The following is an 8,199-nucleotide window of genomic DNA, read 5'->3' as shown; positions in this document are numbered from 1 at the left end:
TCAACAAGATTATTTATTGTTTTCGTCGCAAGAGGTTCAATTCAACGGACTCTTTTTCCTGTTCACGACACAATTTTAAACTTAAATATTTCTATCTTATGGATTTAGATTAGTTTAAGTCCCTTTTTGACCACTTTGTCTACAGACTTCATAATTTTATTATTACTACTGTTATTATTATTGCTTATTACACTATCGACAATGAAGAATGTCATTGGGTCTATTAAATTAATTGAAGCTTTTTAATCGTGTACCAGAAGTCCTAAACTTTTAAAAATTTGAGCTCATAAAATAGTTTTCAAAAGTAGATTATGATTTGGATGCACGCGACTACACCTATTAAATATTATTAATCTAAGATGAGAAACCTCCCATAGTTATTTCCTTTGTAATGTGATCGTAGATAAGTGAATCTTTATGTATTTTATTTTTTATGTATTAAATTAACTTATGTTTATTTTATTTTATTGTAGATCGGCTAGAAACAGCTACGACGACGACGCTATTGGATATGTAAAAGTTAAAAGAGAAAGTGATATTTGTACAGTAAAATCACTCCAGAACATCGAGTATGTTCCACACCATACTACTGTGCTTTAAAATGTAATGAACAAGATAGAGAAGTTTTGTACATTGAATGTGAAGACTGTGCCGCTAGCAAAAGTGGTTGTAAACATTCTATAGCGTTTTTAATGTGACTTGACCGTCGAAGCGAGGAGCCTGCCGCGACTGCTATAAAATATTACTGGAAAAAAGCAACGCTTTCAGGTAAGGGGCTCGATCACACCCTTGCTTCCATTAACTGTTTAATATATTGAAATCGTATTTCTGCATCAGGTATCGGTTCAACGAAAAAATTTGTAAAGGCCAAAGATTTTGGGACACATGACGGAAATATAAGTAATGATTGTATTTTTTATGATAAACTGGTTCCAAAGTTGTGTGATCTAAATGTGAAATGCTCTCTGTTAAACTATATTGCNAATAGCTTTCCAACGTTAAATTGAAAACTAGATAAGTAAATGACAATAGAAAGTAAGATGTTATAAGAAAGTAAACAATGTCAGTCACTATCAGAATCAAAGAAGTCATACTACTAGTTCCAGTTCAAATTTCAAATTGTAAGTCAACCCTCTATATCTTCCAATTCTTCAATCTCTGTATCTTAGCAATTGTGTGTAAAATAAGTGATTAAAATATAAAGAAATCATCATCGAGAGTTTCATTCTGCATCCTTGAGTGGTAAACTTATCAGAGTTCATTACAACAAAACTAAATTGGTGTCAGGAGTGGGATACTTTGTTGGCGCCTTGGAAAAAGAAGAATTCAACCAGTGTCTACAAGATTCAAGGAATTTCATCCAACCGCACAATCTACCATATCATCAGCTACCTTAGAAGACAAGAGACTACCTGGTAATCTTACAACGCAACAACGGAAATTGAAGCAGCCGTGGTCTATCCCTTTAAACGGATCGAAAGAAACTCTAGGGATTCTGAAACTACATCGAATAGGATGCAGATCATCATCTTCTTAATCCTGTAAGTCTATATCGTTGAATTTGTGCTTATGTCTCTGTATCCTGATATATCCGAAGAAATTATGAACGCAGAAACTTCTACATCATGCTGTTATGTCCCTTTAGAATAAGCTGAAAAAATGCTAATTAAGTTCGACGGTACGAAATCTAAATTACAGGAATTTTCAGATAACTGTGACAAGGCGGTTAGTTAAACCAGAATTTAGGATTATCTTATAAGCTATAATAGACACCAAACTAACAGATAATGCACGAGCTCTAATAAGGAATAGAACATTTAATGATTGGAATAGTTTAAAAAATCATTTACTTGACGTATATGCTGAAATGGGAACGATAGGACAGTGGCAGTTAGAGTTGAATAGATGTAAACAAAACCAAGATGAAAATGTGATTAGTTATGTTAGTCAGTATGAATATTGGGCAGTACAATTAGTGGGTATAAAAGTGAATAACGCTGATGAATAATAAAAATCCATATAAAAAGCTCACAATACTCAATTTCTGTCATAAATTAACCAATAATGAATACATTTTTGATAGATCTATTAAACTACCTTTGGGCATACTTTCTGAGTGGTGACCCCGACTAAAGAACATATGGACACTAATGAACTACAGTGAAACAGTGGTGACCCCGATGAAGAACATATGGACACTAATAAACTACAGTGATGACCCCGACTAAAGAACATATGGACAGTAATAAACTACGTAGACGCCTAATCATGTCGCGTCCTCAAAATGCCGAAACCGTTATCTGAATTGCCGTCAACGAAAGAAAGAACGTCGTCGTCTTGCCCGCTTACAACTAGCTGCCCAACTTCCACCTTCAACCCCTGACATTGGTGACCACAGCCGGAATCTTCTGAAGATGATCTGCCATTCAAGCCACCGTCTCGTCCGTAACACATTCTCCACCAGCCAGTCCTCATCAGGACTACATTGGTCCCCCTTCGGAACCGCACAGCCGCAACGTGACGCCCAACCTTGCCACAACACGCCGCTATTCACCATGTCCCTTGACCAACTAGACGTCAAATTGCCACCCTTCGTGCCGTCCGATCCCGAACTCTGGTTTTGTATGGTCGACCGCAGTTTTGAGGCCGAAATTACGTCCGAATCAAAAAAGTTTGGGTATGCGCTAGGCAACCTTGACCCTCGCTATGCGGCGGAAGTGCGTGATATCATTGTCAACCCCCCGGCGACTAAACCATATGCCACCATCAGGGCAGCACTCATTCGTCGGCTGGGCATCTCCCAAGAAATACGGATGAAACAACTCCACGAGCCAGGAGATTTGGGAGACAGGAAACTCACGCGATTTCTGCGCCAGCTACGCGGTCTGGCCGGAACCACAATGTCGGAGAATTTACTACGAACCATTTGGCCAAGTCGTCTTCCTCCTAATATTCAAGCCATCATCGCAACTATGCGCAGTAAGAATCTGGATGAAACAGCAGAGGTAGCTGATTGCATCATGAAAGCAAGTCAAATACAGTCCATGATGGCAGCTACGGCCACGCCTACTCCTAGCACGATACCATCCAACAACTCACCAACAAGGTAAGGCACTCCAGATGGATCTAAACCATATAAGACGACACATGTCAATAAAATCGAAGAACCAACACCGTTCAAATTCACCCAGTTCTTTACCCCGACAGCGTTCTAACCACAATATTAGGGTAAATGGTCAAGGGTAAGGCACACTAGCTCATCCCACCATGACGGAAGACAACAGGAAATCAACCAGGAATCCTCATATGGCAACGACTGAGGTCCATACAACGCAGCGTCGCCTACTTGTATCTGACAAACCTACACATCAGAAATTCCTAGTCGACACCGGTGCTGATATCTGCGGGTATCCCAAGTCACTAATACCTGGGTCACATCAGATATCCACGTTCACGCTACAAGCAGCAAACGGCACCAACATAGCAACTTATGGTTGTCTGGTCTGTTTCTCGATTTAGGCCTACGAATATGTTTCCCGTGGCGTTTCATCATAGCTGACGTCACCAAACCAATTGCAGATTTTCTTGCACACTACCAATTGCTGGTAAACTTAAGCAGCCAACGACTCCTGGATCGACTCACACACTTCACCACCTCTGGTCAACTAATCAACTGCAGTCAACCTTCCGTCAGTCTTGTTACAGAAACGAAACCGACCACTTCTGCATACCACGAGATACTTCAGCATTTTCCCTCACTATCTCGACCCAGCGGGCAGATCACTTTTTTGAAACACTCAACAAGGCACTACATCAATACTACCCCCGGTTCACCGGTAGCATGTAAACCACGACGTTTAGCTCCGGACCGTTTCTCTGCAGCCAAGAGAGAATTTGAAACGTTGGTACAACTGGGTATCGCACGTCTCTCCTTCAGCCCCTGGGCATCGCCACTACACGTAGTCTCAAAGAAAAACGATGAATGGCACCCATGCGGAGACTACCGTTCTCTCAACGCGAGAACAATCCCAGACAGATATCCTGTACGCAACATTGACGACTTCACACATGCACTAACAAACAAGACAATTTTCTCTACTATCGACCTAGTTCGAGCTTATAACCAAATTCCAGTTGCAGAAGAAGACATCCCAAAAACAGCAATTACAACACCGTTTGGTATGTTCGAGTTTACGTACATGATTTTTGGATTACGCAACGCCAGCCAAACATTCCAACGCTTTATCGACGAAGTGTTACACGGTCTTGACTTCTGTTTTGCATACATTGACGATATACTGGGCGCATCGGAAAATGCTGAACAGCACAAGCAGCATTTACACACCTTATTTACTCGCCTGCATTCCTACGGAATATTGCTTAATCCGCAACCAGATGCTACTTTACCAATTTTTTGTGACGCATCCGACCATCGCTTGGGCGCTGCGTTACAACAATTCCACAGTGGAACCTGGGAACCCCTTGCATTTTTTCCCTTAAACTCTCGAACGCTGAAGCTAAATACAGCATATTCGACAGATAACTTCTCGCTATTTTTTCGAAGCTGGTGACTTCATCATTTTTACAGATCACAAGCCCCTTACCTTTGATTTCCGTCAGACCCCTGACAAATGCTCTCCCAGTCACGGCACCTCAGTTTCATTAGCCAGTTCTCAACGAACATTCAACATATTTCTGGGTAAGATAACTTTATTGCCGACACACTCTCACGAATCTCTGGGTTATCAACACACGTTGATTACAAAGCCATTTCTTCTGCGCAGGAATCCGACAGGGAACTTCAAAAATATCTCAACTCTAACCAATCCCTACAACTCAGGTAAATTCACACATCCGACAGAAACAAAGCAGTATCTATCCAGAGACTCAAACCAGCGTATATCGTGACAGATGAACAGTATCCTCAACCTATACCTACAAAGAATAAAATGGACGATCGACCAGCACATAAAACAACCCGGTCCGGTCGTCGAGTACATTTCCCAAGCTATATCCAAAAGGTTAAACCACATAGTTCCTCACTGGAAGGGGGATCCTGTGGGAACACTCGGTATAGCATTAAACAAATTAAATGTGTAATAATTAAAGTTCATCATTTGTGCCGAGTAAAATCGCGGTACAGTGCGACTAACTAGGTCATAGACATTTACACACACACACATGTAAACTGCTGAACAAACTATTGCCATTAAGCCAATGTAAATAATTTTTATATAAATAGCGTCTAAATAATTGAATAAATCAGTCTAACACCAGGCTCACTTTTATTCGGATGCTGCAATAGTGTCAGAACTCATCATAGATGCAGAAATGTGTTCAACCCTATTATAAAATCGGTTCCTCTCAGAACCACAACTTTTGTTAGTCACATCTCATACGACTACACCAATAAGGTAGAAAATTGCTACATAAAATTATTAAATACATTAGATCCTAGTTTAGGTAGGGAGACTAGGGAAGCGTGTGTGAGTTTACTAAAAAGTCAGGCATTAAATGTTTTCATCAAAGGATTAAAAAGTAGCTTATTTGTTATAGTTAAATCACAAAGACCAGAATTTTTAGAAGACGCTATAGCAGTAGCTTTGAAGAAAGAGCAGCAACTTAAATCTAAATTTGAAATTCAGAAGTACCAAAATGTTAATAATTCTAAAGCTGGATTGTGTTAATTTTGTAACAAACCAGGGCATACAAGCTTCAATTGTCATTTCAATAAAAGTAATTCTAGACCACCAAATATAAGACACTTTCAAAATTTAAATACCAGTCACGATAACATTTTTTCATGATTTTCTAATAATAATTTTCGAACAAACAATTATGATAAACAAAATTCACATTCAAATAATACAAATAAACAAACTAAAGTCTGTGCATATTGCAAAAATATTGGGCACTTGATTAAAGAATGCAGGAAACGGGAATACAACATTAAAATACGTTATCAAAATAATGTTTCAAATAACCCAGGTCCTAGTGGTTCAACTAATACCAATCAGTTGTCTTTAAACTCACAGGGCTCTCGTCAAACAGCCGGGACGAGAACAACACGAACAATACAAACTGAATCAACATCACGAAAAGTAAATGTAAATTTAGAATCAATCAGTACTTTTGTTAATATTAAGATTTATGAGTTAAGTTCAGAAACTTCAAAATTTTTAATAGATACTGGAGTTGACATCTCTTTAATTAAAATTTCTAATCTTGAACCGGAAGTAGAATGTTACGAAGATCACAAAATTACCTTGCATGGTATTGACCATGTCGAAAATCATTTTTGTACATTATGTTATGCTTTTTTCAATGTTCATCGTGGAACAATTCAATCTGTATTGTCTCTAAAAGCTAGACGGGTCAGGAGAAAACAAATAGCGTGTTAGATTAGATAGATTATTATAAATTAAATCGGAAACTGTAGGGGATAGTTACTCATTACTAAGTATTAATGAAATCTTAGGTCAATTAAGTCATTCTAAATATTTTACCACTATTGTTTTAACTTCCGGGTTTCACCAGATCAAAATGAATTCGAATGACGCAGATAAAACAGCATTTGGTCTCCGAAATGTACCTGCTACATTTCAGCGATTAATGAATACAATCCTTTCAGGTTTAAATGAACTTAAGAGTTTCGTCTATCTGGACGACATATTTATTCATGCCGACACTATCGAGAACCATAATTTCAAACTTCAGAAAATATATCAAAAATTATTAGAATTCAAGCTCAAAATTCAGCCCGATAAGTGCGAATTCTTAAGACGTGAGGTTATGTACTTAGGACATTCAATTACCGATTCTGGAGTGAAACCAGATCCAAAACAGGCCGCCTCCGTACAAAATTTTCCTATCCCTAAAAATCCCCAGGGTATTAAGTCATCCTTAGGTCTTGCTGGGTGTTATAGGTGTTTCAAAAAAAAAATTCAGAAAGCTATCACAATCGCTTACCAAACTTTTAAAAAAGGATATTGCCTTTCTTTGGAGCAGTCAACAACAAGCGGCTTTTAAATCCCTTAAGAATATCCTTTGTTGTGAACCGATTCTCCAATATCCCGATTTTTCAAAATCATTTACCTTAACCACAGACGCAAGTAATTATGCAATCGGGTCTGTATTGTCACAGGGTGATTATCCTAATGGTCTACCTGTCGCTTACGTTAGTCGTACATTAAATCGCGCTGAATCTAATGGGAAGGAGTTATTAGCAATTGTCTGGAGCATGAAATATTTCCGTTCTTGCCTTTATGAGCGATACCTTAACATCTTTTCTGACCACAGACCTTTAATAGAATTGAAAATGAATTACCTATTGTTAATATATCTTCAGAGGAAATTGATAACTATTCTACATTTTTAGATAAATTCCATAAAACATTAATAACATATGATAATAAAGATGAAGGTAGTGAAAGTATTGTTAATATTACAAATATTTTGGCAAACCCAAGTTGTACAGATATAGAAGTTAATAATAATAAGGTACTTAAAAATTTTCCTAATCACTTGCAAATGTAATAAAATCAATAAGAGAGAGAGAGAGAGAGAGAGAGGGGGGGGACCAGGACTTAAAAACAAGCAGTCACAGCAGCTCAGAAATAATCAGCAGTATCAACAGATGGCAGCACAGCAGTCAACTCGCAAGCCGTGTCATCGTTGCAACAAGTTTTATCCCATGAACAAGAGTGCAGCGTGAGGGAAGAAGTGCTCAAACAGTGATAAGATGAATCATTTCGCACAAATGTGCAAAAATCAAAGTTACACCACTACCCCCGCCTCCCTCAATTCGGAAATTATTGAAACGATTTCGTTGGTATGTGAATAATTTCCCGCCGCTTGTGAAGCCAAAAGTAAACGTAAACGATCAACTATTTCGTTAACGTCGTCAAAATAAACGTACTCGATAGGCCGTTCGTTATATGTCATATCTGAATATTCGTTATCATTCAATCCTTTTCCTTCCGGTGCAGAATGACTTCGTAAATATTTAGGCATGCGGGAGGGGACCTTTTGCATTAACGGACGTATTATTTCCGTATATTTATACGATTTCCCGCCTCTTATTTGTTTCGATGGGTCGAAATCACGATGATGGGCGCTCGTCATTTCCAAAATCTGTTTATACGCTTTCTTATCAGCTAGTTTGTAACCCGAGGGCTCTCGTTTAAATAGCAGTTCATA

At 38.4% G+C, this 8,199-nt stretch overlaps 1 pseudogene; it reads left to right on the top strand.

Moving 5' to 3' along the window:
* Positions 1-1,569: 1,569 nt before the first annotated feature.
* On the top strand, positions 1,570-6,085 carry LOC112906157 (annotated as a pseudogene).
* The last annotated feature ends 2,114 nt before the right edge of the window (positions 6,086-8,199 follow it).

This window comes from Agrilus planipennis, unplaced genomic scaffold (assembly GCF_000699045.2).
Source record: "Agrilus planipennis isolate EAB-ADULT unplaced genomic scaffold, Apla_2.0 scaffold160, whole genome shotgun sequence".
NCBI classification, from domain to species: Eukaryota; Metazoa; Arthropoda; class Insecta; order Coleoptera; family Buprestidae; genus Agrilus; species Agrilus planipennis.
This window is presented reverse-complemented; position numbering and strand designations above follow the sequence as displayed.